We start from the raw sequence: 15,029 nt of genomic DNA on the forward strand, positions 1-15,029 counted from the left end.
AGGGCAGAGCAACAGCAGTTTCTGGATGCTAGGCGCCCACCCATCCTCAAGTACGAGATGGCGGGTGCTGAGAGGAGGCGCTCAGCCCACTTGGAGCGATGGCAACAGCAGCGCCGCGATGCCCCATGGGAAAGGGGAGGACTCTCTCCTCAGCGTATTCCCGCCTTCCCCTCCAAATGGAGACCAACTGATTTCTAAGGTTAGAACCCCCGAGTAGGCAGCTCTCTTAAGTCTCACTCATAGGATCAAGCAATTAGCATTTGTAAGCATCATTAGGTTGAATGGGAATAAAGCCTTGGAAAAGAGCCCTATTTTCTGCGTTTTGATTCTGGCTACCTGAGGATTTCAGAAAGCAACAGGAGCGACCCCCCAACAATACTTCCTGGAAGATGGACTGCTGGCAAGGGATGGGTTGCACCTCACAAAGGATGGGAAGAATGTGTTTGGCTACAGCATGAAGAACTTTATCAGAAGGGCTTTAAACTGAACGCTATGGGGAAGGGAGACGTAAAGTTGGGGGTAACAATGGATGATGGCTCATGTACCACAATGGAGAAAACAGCTCTACTAGCACCCAATAATAGTCTTCACAAACATGTAGGAAGAAAGCTAGACCATGAAGCACATTGTCTTCGATGTCTATATACTAATGCCCAGAGTATGGGAAACAAACAGAATGAACTTGAACTCTTAATATAGGAGGGAAAATATGACTTGATAGGTGTAACTGAGTCTTGGTGGGCTGACTCTCATGACTGGGATACAGCAATTGAAGGATATAACTTGTTCAAAAAGAACAGGAGGAACAGAAATAGGAGGAACAGAGGTGGGGTTCCACTATATGTGAAAAATCCATATCTCTGCACAGAAATACAGGAGGATGAGCTTGGTAGCCCCATCGAGAGCATCGGGTTAAAATAAATGGAGCAAAGGATAAAAGGAACCTGGTGGTCGGAGTCTACTACTGGCCACCAAATCAAGGAGAAGACAAGGATGAAACTTTTGAAAAGCAAATAGCCAATGTTTTAAGGAAGCATGATGCAGCAGTAACGGGGGACTTCAATTTCCCCGATATTTGTTGGGAGACAAATTCTGCAAAACATGGCCACTCCAAGAGATCCCTGACTTGTGTGGCGGATAACGTTCTCCTACAGAAAGTAGAGGAAGGAACTAGTGGATCGGCTATCCTTGACTTGATCCTAACCAACAGAGATGACTTAGTGGATAAAGTAGCAGTTACAGTTAGGGATGTACGAAAGTCACTTACCTTTTTACGAAATTGATTCGAGGTGGGGAGGAGGTGCTCTGTCCCTCCCCCCGAAATTCTGGCTGGGGGGGAGGCGCTCCGTCCCTCCCCTCCCGAAATTCTGGCCGGGGGGGAGGCGCTCCGTCCCTCCCCCCCGAATCCTGGCCGGCTGGGTCTGCAAATAGCCGCCGCTGTTTGCGTCCCTGCAGTCAGCCGTGATAGGCTACGTAAATGTTTATGTAGCCTATCACGGCTGATTTAAAAGAAAAAAAACGCGCGTACGCAAATGGCGGCGCCCATGGGCGCCGCCAATTGCGTTCCTTATTTTGACATGCCTTAGTCTACGTAAACATTTACGTAGACTAAGATGGCAAAAACAAGGGGAACACAAATAGCGTCGCGTCTACGCTATTTGCGTTCCCCTTATTTTCGCCGTCTTAGTCTACATAAATGTTTACGTAGACTAAGACGTGTCAAATTAAGGAACGCAAATGGCAGCGCCAATGGGCGCTGCCATTTGCGTACGCGCGTCGTTTGTTTGTTTTTTTAAATCAGCCATGATAGGCTATGTAAACATTTATGTAGCCTATCACAGTATTTTTTAAAAATCTAGCCGTGATAGGCTACGTAAATCTTTACGTAGCCTATCATGTTTTTTTTGTTTTTTTTACTGGAAATGGCGGCAGCAGCAGCCGGTCGGAAGACTGGCTGCTGCCGCCACCGAACCGCCACCGAACCGCCGCTGGAGCTGCCACCACCAGGAAGATTCGCCCAAGGTAAATCCCATCCCGGGGGGGCGGGGGGGCAGACCGTTTCACCACCGATTTCAGCACTGGTTAGGCCTCGGGAATCTCCCCGAGATTCATGGTGAAATTCTCTGACATCCCTAGTTACAGGAACTCTGTGGGAAAGCGACCATGTTATACTTGAGCTCTTGGTTCTAAAGGAAGCAAAAGCTGAGTGCCAGACGCATACCCTGGATTTTAGGAAAGCTGATTTTAATAAACTCAGAACAATGATGAGTAAGGTCCCATGGCCAGCAACTCTAATGAGAAAAGGAGTCCAAGATGGGCGGGAGTTTTTAAAAAAGAAAATTCTCAAGGCACAATTACAAACAATTCCAACAAGAAAAAAGGGTGGAAGACAACAGGAGAAGCCAATGTGGCTTCACAAAAAGCTTAGAGAGGACCTGAAAACAAAAAAGTACACATATAGGAAGTGGAGAGAAGGCCAAGCAACAAAGGAAGTGTACAGGCAGGTAGTACAGAATTGCAGGGATGGCATCAGGAAGGCTAAAGCTGAGAACGAGCTGAGGTTAGCAAGGGATATAAAAGCAACAAAAAAGCTTTCTTCGGCTACGTGCATAGAAAAAGACAGAGGAAAGAAATGGTGGTTCAAGTATTAAATAAGGATGGCAAAATGATAACAGATGACAAAGAAAAGGCAGAGGTGCTCAATTCCTACTTTGGCTCAGTCTTCTCCCACAAGAGGGTCTATGACCACCCTGGCAAAGATGAAGTACAGGCTGAAGGGGCAGGACTGTAGCTTGAGATCGATAGGCATATGGCCAAGGAACACCTAATTATTTTGAATGTGTTCAAATCTCCAGGGCCAGATGAACTGTGCCCTAGAGTAATAAAGCAACTGGCAGAAGAACTCTCAGAACCACTATCTATTCTCTTTGAGAAATCATGGAGGATGGGTGAAGTGCCAGATGACTGGAGGAGGGCTAATGTTGTCCCTATCTTCAAAAAGGGTAAAAAGGAGGAACCTGGGAACTACAGACCAGACAGTCTGACATCAATCCCAGGGAAAATTCTCGAGCACATGATAAAGCAATCCATCTGGAAGCACCTTGAAAACAATGCCGTGATTACTCAAAGCCAACATGGATTTGTCAAAAACAAGTCCTGCCAGACAAATCTGATGTCATTTTTTGATCAAGTAACCTCCCTTGTAGACCGTGGGAATGCTGTAGACATCATATACAGGAAAGCTTCAGGAAAGCTTTCGACAAAGTGCCCCGTGATATCCTGATCAGCAAAGTAGCTAAAAGTGGGCTAGATGAAACAACAATCCGGTGGATCCACAGTTGGGTACAGAATCGGACTCAAAGAGTGCTTATCAATGGGACCTTCTCAAACTGTGGAGAGGTAACGAGTGGGGTACCGCAGGACTTAGTCCTGGGCCCAGTGCTCTTCAACATTTTTATTAATGACTTGGAGGAGGAGGTGCAGGAAATGCCGTTCAGATTTGCAAATGACACAGAATTGGGTGGGATAGCTAATACTTTGGAAGACAGAAACAAAATTCCAAAGTGATCTTGATAGACTGGAATGCTGGGCAGAAAACAACAGAATGACATTCATTAGGGATAAATGCCAAGTTCTGCACCTAGTAAAAGAAACCAAATGCACAGTTACGAGATGGGGGATACTTTGCTCAACAACACTAGAAGCGAGAAGGATCTTGGAATTGTTGTTGATCACAAGCTGAATATGAGCCAACAATGTGATGTGGCTGCAAAAAAGGCAAATGCTCTTTTGGGCTGCATTAATAGAAGCATCGCTTCCAAATCACTTCAAATACTAGTTCCCCCCTCCTCAGCACTGGTTAGGCCTCATCTGGAGTACTGTGTTCAGTTCTGGGCACCTCACTTTAAGAAGGATGCAGAAGGATGGAGAGGGTTCAGAGGAGGGCAACAAAGATGATCAGGGGACTGGAAATAAAGCCCTATGAAGACAGACTGAAAGAACTGGGCATGTTTAGCCTTGAGAAGAGAAGACTGAGGGGAGATATGATAGAGCTCTTCAAGTACTTGAAAGGTTGTCATAGAGAGGAAGGCCAGGATCTCTTCTCGATCATCCCAGAATGCAGAACACGGACTAATGGGCTCAAGTTACAGGAAGCCAGATTCCAACTGAACATCAGGAGAAACTTCCTGACTGTTAGAGCAATACGACAATGGAACCAATTACATAGGGTGGTAGTGGGCTCTCCCACATTGGAGGCATTCAAGATGAGGCCATCTGTCAGAGATACTCTGACTTGCATTCCTGCATTGAGCAGGGGGTTGGACTTAGGGGTATATGAAACAGCCTCAGCAGTCTGGTGGGGGGGGGGTCCGCTGGGGGAGGTGATCCATCCCTCTGCCTGGAATCCTCCCTGGCTGACTCTGCTCTGCGGCGAGTCCGCAGAGCCACTGGCCAGGCCTGTCCACAGCCGGACTTCCAGCTGCTGCCATGCAAATGGAGTCTGGTGTCGTGTAGCAGATGCCATTTGCATCCCTGACCTTGGCCATGATAGGCTATGTAAATATTTACATAGCCTATCATGGCCAAGGGCAGGTACACAAATGTCATCCGCTACGCTGGACGCCATTTTGTTCTGCAGCCTGGCAGTGGATGGCTGCGGAACGAAGATGATGGTCCTGGACCATCCACTGCCAAGTAGGGTCCGTCCCATCCGGCCTTTGTGAGGTGGCGGGGGGGAGCAGTCCGTTCTGCCACGGAGTCTGGGGGGCTAGTTGGACTCAATGGTCTGTAGGACTCTTCCAACCCTACTATTCTATGATTCTATGGTTCTAGACTCACCTCCTTCACTTTTGCATGCTTCTCTATCACCTTATCTCTTAGTATGCATAGATGGATTTCTCCAGTGCCAATTTTCCAGTCATCTTTGTGAATGAAGACAATTTCTTAATAAATAGCTTTTATTATGCAAGCCAGAGCCAAATAAGCCCTGCTTCAGGTTTCAGATGTAATCCACATACAACCTCACAGAGCAGAGTTCTCTACTCAGCTTTGTACAATACCAATTAGACTACAAGAATAGGGATGTGCGAACTCACCCCCGTCTGGGTTCTCCAGATTTCTGCCCAGCCCCTGCCTGCTCACTGGTCTCTGGACTGTGTTTGAGCCCCTCCCATTCTCGGTGAGCAGCCCACACTCACCCCAGCAGCCTAGTCAAGCTCTGTGGTAGCCATTTCTAAAAAAAAAATGGCAATCTCAAAAATGCACATTTTTGTATGTGCAAAAATATGCATTTTTGCAAATGCGCATATTCTCATGTGTGAAATGTGTATTTTTGTGAAGGCACACATTAGTGCGTATACAAAAATGTGAATTTTTTGTAAAATACACATTTTCGTGCATATGCATGTATGCGCATTCGCAAGATGCGCATTTTTGTATGTGCGCAAATTTGCTATTTTTGCGATCAACATTTTATTTCCCAGAAAATGGAGACCGCGAAGCTTGACAAGGCTGCTGGGGTCAGTGCAAGCCATTCACTGAGCGCGGGCAGGGGGCGAGCGGGGGTAGGAGCTCAGCGAGCGGGGCTCAGGGGTGTAGGCAGGAGCAGGTCCACCGGATTCTTGAACTTAATTGGGCACCTCTGCCACCTGTATACAAGAAGCTACCTTTGATGAATACACTATGTTAGGAAGTTGCAACGAAAACTGGAGCCAGCCAAGAGTACGAGACCTCAGTAGCTTTTCTAGTGCCATCCCCAGAGAGGGTCTTCCCCTAGGGAACCCTTTCAGAATGTCCCAAATCCTGAAGTTGCTCCTCCCTCGTCACCAGACATCTGATTCTCTGGTCTATCACTCTGAATGCCTCACCTACCATAAGATCTGGCACTCCTGTGGATGGAGAGATGTGTGGCTGGCTTTGATCCAACTGATTAGCTGGCATCTAGAAATACTTTTCTCGGCCACTTTTACCCTGCCCTATCTCCACCAACCTTGGTAGCTCCACCACACCTTCCCCCTCTCCCTCATCTGACTCTGAATCTATTCCCATGCCTTCTTGGAGAGCTTCTGCAGAGATGTTGGGCCCAGTCCTTACAGGATTCTCCCCATACACCCATCTCTCATGGGCAACCAAAAGAATGACCCAACCCCCTTTGAAGCCTTCTTTGCATGCTTCCCCCACTCCCAAATTCCATATGCTCATTTGAAAGTCAGTATAGACATTATACATGCAGTGCTCTCTCTCATTGCAGCTGGGAGCTCTGAAAAAGCAAAGTTGACTGCACCATTGTACAAATATACCTAGGGATGTCAGAGAATTTCTCCATGAATCTCCGGGAGATTCCCTTGAAATTGGTGGAGAAATTCTCCGACACCCCCCCTGCCCCCCCAGAATGGGACTTACCTTTGGTGAATGTCCCTGGCACTGGCAGCTCCCGGTGGTGGTTTGGCGGTGGTTCGGCGGCGGCGGTGGTGGCGGCCGGTCTTCCGACCGGCTGCTGCTACCGCCATTTCCAAGTAAAAACAAAAAACAACAAACGTGATAGGCTACGTAAAGATTTACATAGCCTACACGGCTAGATTTTCAAAAAACACCATGATAGGCTACGTAAATGTTTATGTAGCCTATCATGGCTGACTTGGGGGGGGGAAGCGCGTACGCAAATGGCGGCGCCCATGGGCGCCACCATTTGCGTTCCTTATTTGGGCACGTGTAGTCTGCGTAAACATTTACGTAGACTACGGCGAAAATAAGGGCAACGCAAATAGCGTTGCCCTTATTTTCGCCGTAGTCTACGTAAATGTTTACGTAGACTACACGTGCCCAAATAAGGAACGCAAATGGCAGCGCCCATGGGTGCTGCCATTGGCGTACGCGCTTTTTTCCCCCCCAAAGTCAGCCGTGATAGGCTACGTAAAGATTTACGTAGCCTATCACGGCTGACTGCAGGGACGCAAACAGCGGCGGCTACGGCCGCTGCCACTTGCGTCCCAGCCGGCCAGGAGGATTCGCGGCTGGAGGGACGGGGCGCCTCCCCCCCGGCCAGAATTTCGGCGAGGAGGAACGGAGCACCTCCCCCCACTGCGAAGCAAGCTACGGGACTAGGTAAGTGACTTTCGTCCATCCCTAATATAGACTGTACTCCGCCCTTCAAAAGAAGGCAGAGGTCAAAAGTAGGGACAGTGTGCAAAACCCTACTCCCCTCCCCCACTATATGCATGGAATTTGGGGTGGCAATGTTTAATCAATCAGTTTATCAGAATAATTACTTTAAAAACTTTTAATGGTGCCAAGATTAACTGGGCAGCAGATTTTATTCATAAAGAAATTATTATTTTGAATACAACAGTTTGTAAAAACCGCTGATGGCAAGCACCATCTTAGAAAGAGGCACTCCCCCTTTCTCTCTTCTAACAGAGAAACTCTTCCAAGGTTATGCTTGATATAATATTCATGCATCATCTAAAAACCAAAAAAGAATTCTTCTTGATTCAGAAATATTATTTTACCCATATGCAAATATAATCAATTATGCAAATGTAATCAATAGATTAAATAAACAAAAACTCATACAAATAATTGATACTTTTAAATTGAATTGCAGCCCTAATTCAAATAACATACGAAAATAGGTTCCATTCCTTCACAGTATGCTTATTGTTAATGTTGCCCTTCTAGAATTTCTATGACCCATCTGTGCTCTTCTTGCATTACTTCTGTGCCAAAGCAGATACATTTGCTGAATGCTGAATTCAAACATTTGTCTGAACCATACGTTTGGATTTGCCTTGATCTAGGTTTAAGGACCAGTCTGTTAATTGAACTAGACTTCAATTACAGACTAATATAATGTATATCCATGCTGCAATTCAATAAACAGCTCCTTGGAATTAAAAAGTTCAAATTTGCTTTCATTTCAGCTTCTGAACATGGACATAATTGCAAATTTGATAATACCGTTACCAAATTAATCAGACCTTTCCAGAAGCACTGATCCATATAATTTCAAAGTGACATCAGCACTTCATTATCCTACCTCACATCACACACTCTTAAATTTACCTGATCAATGGGCAGGAAAAGACAAAGAAGAATAAGTCTTGGCAAAATAATACGTAATTATCTTTACCTCTTTTTTTATAAGCATTTCCAACCACAATAGCTTCTCCACTTCCCCATCTGTTTTCTCCCAACATTGAATATATCAATGTCGTGTCTACTGGATGGCCATTCATCACTGTTTACCACTCACATTACATCATGACACCTACCATAACATGTATGAAGATTAAACGATTCTCTGCCTATGAGTTGATGCTGCTGATTTTGCTTCTCAAAGAAGCTAGCATTCAATATTTTTAAACATTAGGGACTTTTCATAGGGATGAAGGAGGTATTTGTTCAGTTCACATTTCAATATGAACCTATCTAATTTGCACTTCTGAAACCAATATGTGAACTAGGGAATCTGTCCAGGGGTGTGGGAGTGTGAAGCTCGCTGAGCTTTAGTCGCTCAGCCCCCTGGTCTTCTGCTCACTTTCCCGTAAGCTGGCCCGATTTGATTTCTGTTTTTCTGGGTTTTATTATTTATGTAAAGCAATTTGCACAAATTACACGAATTGTGGCCGTAATTTGCCTAATTTGTGCAAATCACAGCCATAAGTTGTGCAAATTGCTTTTTATGTGGGGTAAAAAAACACCTGAAAAAGTTCCTGGATTTCAGGAACAAACCCCTGGCTCATTTCACAAATGCAAGCCAAGTTGGGGATACTGCAGGAATTTGTCAGGCCCAGTCTATGTTATCCTTTGCTATTGGTTCATGTCCAAATTTTACAATGCAGTTCCCAAATATTAAAAAAGTGTATAAAAATGCATATATTAGGGGAAAGTGTACACACACGTGCATATATTGGTTAAAATAACATACAAAATGCATTATCCTAGGGGAAATTGCTTGCAGAAATTTGTATATTAGGAGAAGTGAATGCATTATATACAGAATATAATATACAGAAATTTGTATATTAGGAGAAGTGAACATGAAAATGCTTATACATTTTCCAGTAGACTTATTTAAAAAAAAAACCCTGTAAACTGATGTAGAAATGGGACAGAACTAATTTAAGGTTGGAAAAAAATGAGAAAACAAAGTCAACAGATTCCTCCACCCCTATTTTATTGTAGGGATGTACGAAAGTCACTTACCTTTTCAAAGCGTGACATTCGTGGTGGGGGGGATGCGCTCCATCCCTCCCCCTGAAATTCTCTCTGGCCGGCTCCACTCCGCAAAAATTCTGCGGAGCCACTGGCCAGGGTCGTCAGCAGCCAGACATCTGGCTGCTGGGCAGCCTGCAGGGATGCAAATGGTGGCTGCCATAGCCGCTGCTATTTGCATCCCTGCATTTTGCCGTGCCCCTTCATGGATCACTGCCTTGTTGTGGCAAAGGGGCTTGCGTAACTCAGTGAAGCCATAAGCTATGCCGTGCAGGGCCACCCAAGACGGACAGGTCATGGTGGAGAATTCTGACAAAATGTGGTCCACTGGAGAAGGAAATGGCAACCCACTCCAGTATTCTTGCCAAGAAAACCCCATGGAATTGCAAAGAGAAAAAGACCCTGATGCTGGGAAAGATTGAAGGCAAAAGGAAAAGGGGACGTCAGAGGATGAGATGGCTAGATAGCATCACTGATGCAATGAACATGAATTTGAGCACACTCCAGGAGAGAGCGGAGGACAGGAAGGCCTGGCGTGCTATAGTCCATGGGATCACGAAGAGTTGGACATGACTTAATGACTGAACAACAACAACAACAACAACATTTTGCTGTGATAGGCTACGTAATATTTATGTAGCCTATCACAGCAAAAAAACACAAAAAAGCAGCAAACACAAATGGCGGCCACTACACCATTTGCAATCCCTTTTCTTTTTTGGCCGTAATAGCCTACATAAATATTTACGTAGGCTATCACGGCAAAAAAAAAGGGAACACAAATGGCGGCCACCGTAGCCGCCGCCATTTGCGTTCCCTTAGTTTTGCCATGATAGGCTACGTAAATACTTACGTAGCCTATCACGGCTTCCGCAGGGACGCAAATGGCATCCCTGCGTTAGCTGTTATAGGCTACGTAAGTATTTACGCAGCCTATCACGGCTATATGGAAGAAGCGAATGGCGGCCGCAGACACGGCCGCCGTTCGCAATGCAGTGCGGACGGCAGCAGGTAGGTGCTCTGTTCCGGGCCGATTTTGCGGGGTGGGGGGGCGGGGGGCTTTGTTCCACCACGGATTTCGGGGGGCTGAATGCACTGGCATTCGGCCTCACCGAGATCTGTGGCAGAATTCTCTGACATCCCTATTTTATTGACATGTTCTCTGTGGGTGGATTCAGGGAACTCTAAAGATGCAGTGCCCATTTTAAAAGTTATTGCATGGTAGCTCTAGCCAGCTCCCACACTTGTTCAGGCAAGATGAAATATTGTGTGGAATGAGGCTAAAGGCAAATGCTTGTATTTGCAGAGAAAGCTACTGTATGACACACTTTTAAGTGCTATTGCTGACTACTCCGATGACCATTAGAGCTGTGTCCCTGCCAGTCCACTGCTGCCATTCAGGCACTCTCTTATCCAGGAAAGAAATGACTGTATTTGTGGGAGCAGGTGCTCTGCAAGAATTTTCTGCAGCTTTGAAATTTTCAAGAACGACTGTACCTGACATTGTTACACATTCATTGAGGCCTAGTGATGTAGCAGTATATGTTGAAGTATAGGTGCTTGTGACAAAACGGTATATTGTTTTATGGTTTAGGATGCAATCCTAACTAGATAGGCATCTGCCTCTGACCTCGGAGGCAACCGCCTATCAAAGCAAGGCAGGAGAGGCACGAGGGGATTGTTCCCTCCCCTCCTCTCCTGCCTTGCTCTTTTTCGCTAGTGGTGGGAGGGGCAACCGGGAGAGGAGGCTGTGTGTCCGACACATAGGATGTGTTGTACGCACAGCTTCACTCTCCCCACCCCGGAACACCCCCCCAGCCCCACTCCTTTTCAGTCACTCTGTGCTCTTCTTGCATGCACGGAGGATGGAGCTTCTCCGCACTGCCTTGGAGGCAGCATGGACGAGAGGGGTGGGCGGTTTTCCAGGAAATGACCTCAGAGCGCGGGCTCCAAGGTCAGTTCCTGGAAATGAGCATATCCTATGGCCTGCTAGACAGTGTCTAGCAGCCATAGGATTGCTCTCTCAATTGTCTATTATAATGTCTGTTTGCATGGTTGATGTACTATAACATGCCTTGTCTCTTTAAGGCTTTGGTAAGTAGGTGGGAGGGGAGAATTCGAATGTTCAGAATTTAAATACTGTCTCCTGATTGGCTGTGGGGTTTTATTGTTGGGAGAGAGGGATAATAACAGGAGCTGGGTTTGTCTTCAGTGGTCAGATAGGGTTTGGTGGCTAGAGGGTTAGGAAGGACTCTGGGCTCTAGTTGGGGTGTGTGTGGATAGATTCCCTGGGAGGTGGGGGGAGGTTTAATTATTATTTTTAAGACTATTATTAGATGGGGTAGAGTAGGCAAGGATTTAATAAAAATGTGAAAAAACTATTCTTTACCATATGTTACACCAACTAACTTGAAACATCTTATCCTTTGTAAATAAAATTTAATTTTTATTTTGTTAATACAACCACGCCATTCTCGGTCTCGTTATTAACAGGGAAAAGGTTTGATGATAATAAGAATGTAATAAGCTAGAGTCATAATATCTACACACATAAAGAGAGAATCTGAAGGTTCTCTCCTAGCTAAGAGGAGAGTGGTGGCAGTGACAGTTTTAAAGGTTTGTAAAAGAAAAGAGGCTTTCCTCGGCAGTAGGAGAAAAGCACCTCTGTAGTAGATGTTGAGGTTATTATATTGATGTCGGAGAATTTCTCCACGAATCTCCAGGAGGCCGAATGCCAACGCATTAGGCCCCCCGAAATTGGTGGAGAAACGGTCTGCCCCCCCACACCCCCCCAGGATGGGACTTATCTTTGTCGAATGTCCTTGGCGGCGGCGGCTCGCAGCGGCGGTGCAGCGGTGGTGCAGCGGCGGCTGGTCGTCCGACCAGCTGCCATCGCCGCCATTTCGAAGGTGAAAAAAAAACAAAACAAGAAACGTGATAGGCTACGTAAAGATTTACGTAGCCTATCATGGCTAGATTTTCAAAAAACACCATGATAGGCTACGTAAATGTTTACGTAGCCTATCACGGCTTACTTTGGGGGGGGGGGAAGCGCGTACGCAAATGGCGGTGCCCATGGGCGCCGCCATTTGCGTTCCTTATTTGGGCACGTGTAGTCTACGTAAATGTTTACGTAGACTACACGTGCCAAAATAAGGAATGCAAATGGCGGCGCCCATGGGCGCCGCCATTTGCATACGCGCTTCCCCCCCCCCAAGTCAGCCGTGATAGGCTACATAAACATTTACGGAACCTATCATGGCTGACTGCAGGGACGCAAATGGCGGTGGCTATGGCCGCCACCATTTGCGTCCCGGCAGGAGACGAGATTCACAGCCGGAGGGACGGGGCGCCTCCCCCCCGGCCAGAATTTCGGGGGGAGGGACGGAGCGCCTCCCCCCCACCGCAAAGCAAGCTGCGGGACCAGGTATTGGACTTTCGTCCATCCCTAGGTTATTATGGTTGTATCCATTCTTCACACACTCACTCTCCATTTTTCCTTAAAGGGAGAGGGTGAGAGAATATAAAGGCATTAAGAATTCTAGAGTTAGAATTTGTACCTGATGCTGTGGAGAGTTTCATGAGGAGTGGTGATGAGATTATAATGAAAAGTGGGGAAAGGGTGGATATGCCACAGCGCTCATCATGACAGTCCCCATAGCCATGCCACCAAGGAGAGTCCAAAAACTACAGGCAGCTGTGTTAATCCATATCAGCAAACCCATTCTAGGAGTTTCCATCTGCTAAGATGGTCTTTAGTAAAGCTAATGGGTATTAATTGCACAGTCAAGACCAAGCCACCCCCCAAATACTTTGCATTACAACAGGAAGACAATGACCAGATTCACATGATTGGCAAGCAGTTAACAAGCCATGGTGGGTTCTGGGTGGCTTGTTACCCGCAGCAACAAACCACCCTGGCTGGGTTCGCATGACACAACAAACCACGCCACTGAGGGTAATTATGCAAGTCCCCAGCACATGCAGCGCAGTTAACAAGCCACCATGGCTTGTTAACTGCCTGCCGATCAGGTGAAGTGGGCAATATATTCTTGTTGGGAAAGTTACCCCCCCACCCCGTGCCACTGTCTGGATCAGAGAGAACAGGGAATTCTGAGGGGGGTGGGTATGGCATCAGCATCCCTGCTAATGCAAAGGTGCTGGTGTTGCATTCCTGAGACCCCTGGCTCCACTACACCACCCTTGATGCCTCTAGAGAATAATAATACCAAATAGGATCAGAATCCCAAAATTTAAGGAGGCAGTGGATCCTACCTTGTCCTCACATGCAATGCAGGAAGGGATTTATGAAAGGCACTTAACTTTCGCGGATTATGTTTATGGTTGGGGGGGAGGCGTTCCGTCCCTCCCCCCAGAATCCTCATGGGGGGGAGCCGCTCCATTCCTCCCCCCCCCAGAATCCTGGCTGGCCGGCTGTGCTCCGCAGGGATTCTGAGGAGCCGCCAGCCGGCTCCGCCTGCAGCGGGACATCCATGTGCTGGCTAGCAGGGCCGCAAATGGCGGCGGCCATAGCTGCCGCTGTTTGCGTCCCTGCAGTCAGCTGTGATAGGCTACGTAAATGTTTATGTAGCCTATCACGGATTACTTTAAAAAAAAAAACGCGCGTACGCAAATGGTGGCAGCCATGGCCGCCGCCATTTCCATTCCTTATTTTGGCATGTCTTAGTCTACGTAAACATTTTAGGGATGGCGGAGAATTTCTCCACGAATCTTCTGGAGGCCGAGTGCCGACGCATTCGGCCCCCCAAAAGTGTTGGGGAAATTCTCCGCCGGCCCCCCACCCCCCCCCGGGAAATTCTCCGCCGCCATTACAAAATAAAAAAGTAAAGTTACAAAAACGCACACACACGTAAATCGTCACATAGCCTATCACGGGTGACTTTGAAAAAAAAGAGAAAAAAGCACGTACGCAAATGGCGGCGCCCCATGGGCACCGCCATTCGCGTTCCTTATTTGGTTGCTGTAGTCTACGTAAGATTTACGTAGACTACGGCGAAAATAAGGGAACGCTATTTGCGTTGCCCTTATTTTCGCCGTAGTCTACGTAAATCTTTACGTAGACTACCCCTGTCCAAATAAGGAATGCAAATGGCGGCGCCCATGGGCGCCGCCATTTGCGTACGTGCTTTTTTTTTTTTCAAAGTCACCCGTGATAGGCTACGTGATGATTTACGTAGCCTATCACAGTGTTTTTTTAAAACCTAGCCGTGATAGGCTACATAAATCTTTAGGTAGCCTATCACGTGTGTTTGGGGTCTTTTTAAGTGGAAATGGCGACGGCAGCTGGTCAGAAGCCCGGGTGCCGCGGCCGCTGCTGCCGAACCACCGCCAGAGCCGCCGCCGCCAGGAAGATCCACCCAAGATAAGTCTCGTCCTGGGGGGGGCAGGGGGGCAGGCTGTTCCGCCACCGATTTCAGGGGGCCGAATGCGCTGGCATTTGGCCTCCTCGAGATCCGTGGCGGAATTTTCGTACATCCCTAAATGCAGGTATTATAGACAGAAGAATCTACAATGCTAGAGCAACGTTCCCACATTAAGAGTGGGATTCTTATTACTTCTGTATCATAAGTAGAATGTAGTACCTCTAGGGATGGGGGAGAATTTCTCCCCGAAACTTCGGGGGGCCAAGTGCCAACGCATTCGGGCCCCCGAAATCGGCGGTGAAATTCTCTGCCACCCCCCGCCCTATGGGGGCCGCCATTTGCGTACGCGCTTTTTTTTTCCCCCAAAGTCACCCGTGATAGGCTACGTAACGATTTACGTAGCCTATCACGGCTGACTTTGGAAATCTAGCC

The 15,029-nt window shown here is 47.1% G+C and overlaps 1 protein-coding gene across 1 annotated transcript in view; it reads right to left on the bottom strand.

Moving 5' to 3' along the window:
* The window catches only part of PTPRT (protein tyrosine phosphatase receptor type T), an 838,546-nt gene that overhangs the window by 689,230 nt on the left and 134,287 nt on the right, over positions 1-15,029 (bottom strand). The window lies entirely within an intron of this gene.

This window comes from Heloderma suspectum, chromosome 4 (assembly GCF_057233095.1).
Source record: "Heloderma suspectum isolate Gila_16-S chromosome 4, 16-S_ref, whole genome shotgun sequence".
NCBI classification, from domain to species: domain Eukaryota; kingdom Metazoa; phylum Chordata; class Lepidosauria; order Squamata; family Helodermatidae; genus Heloderma; species Heloderma suspectum.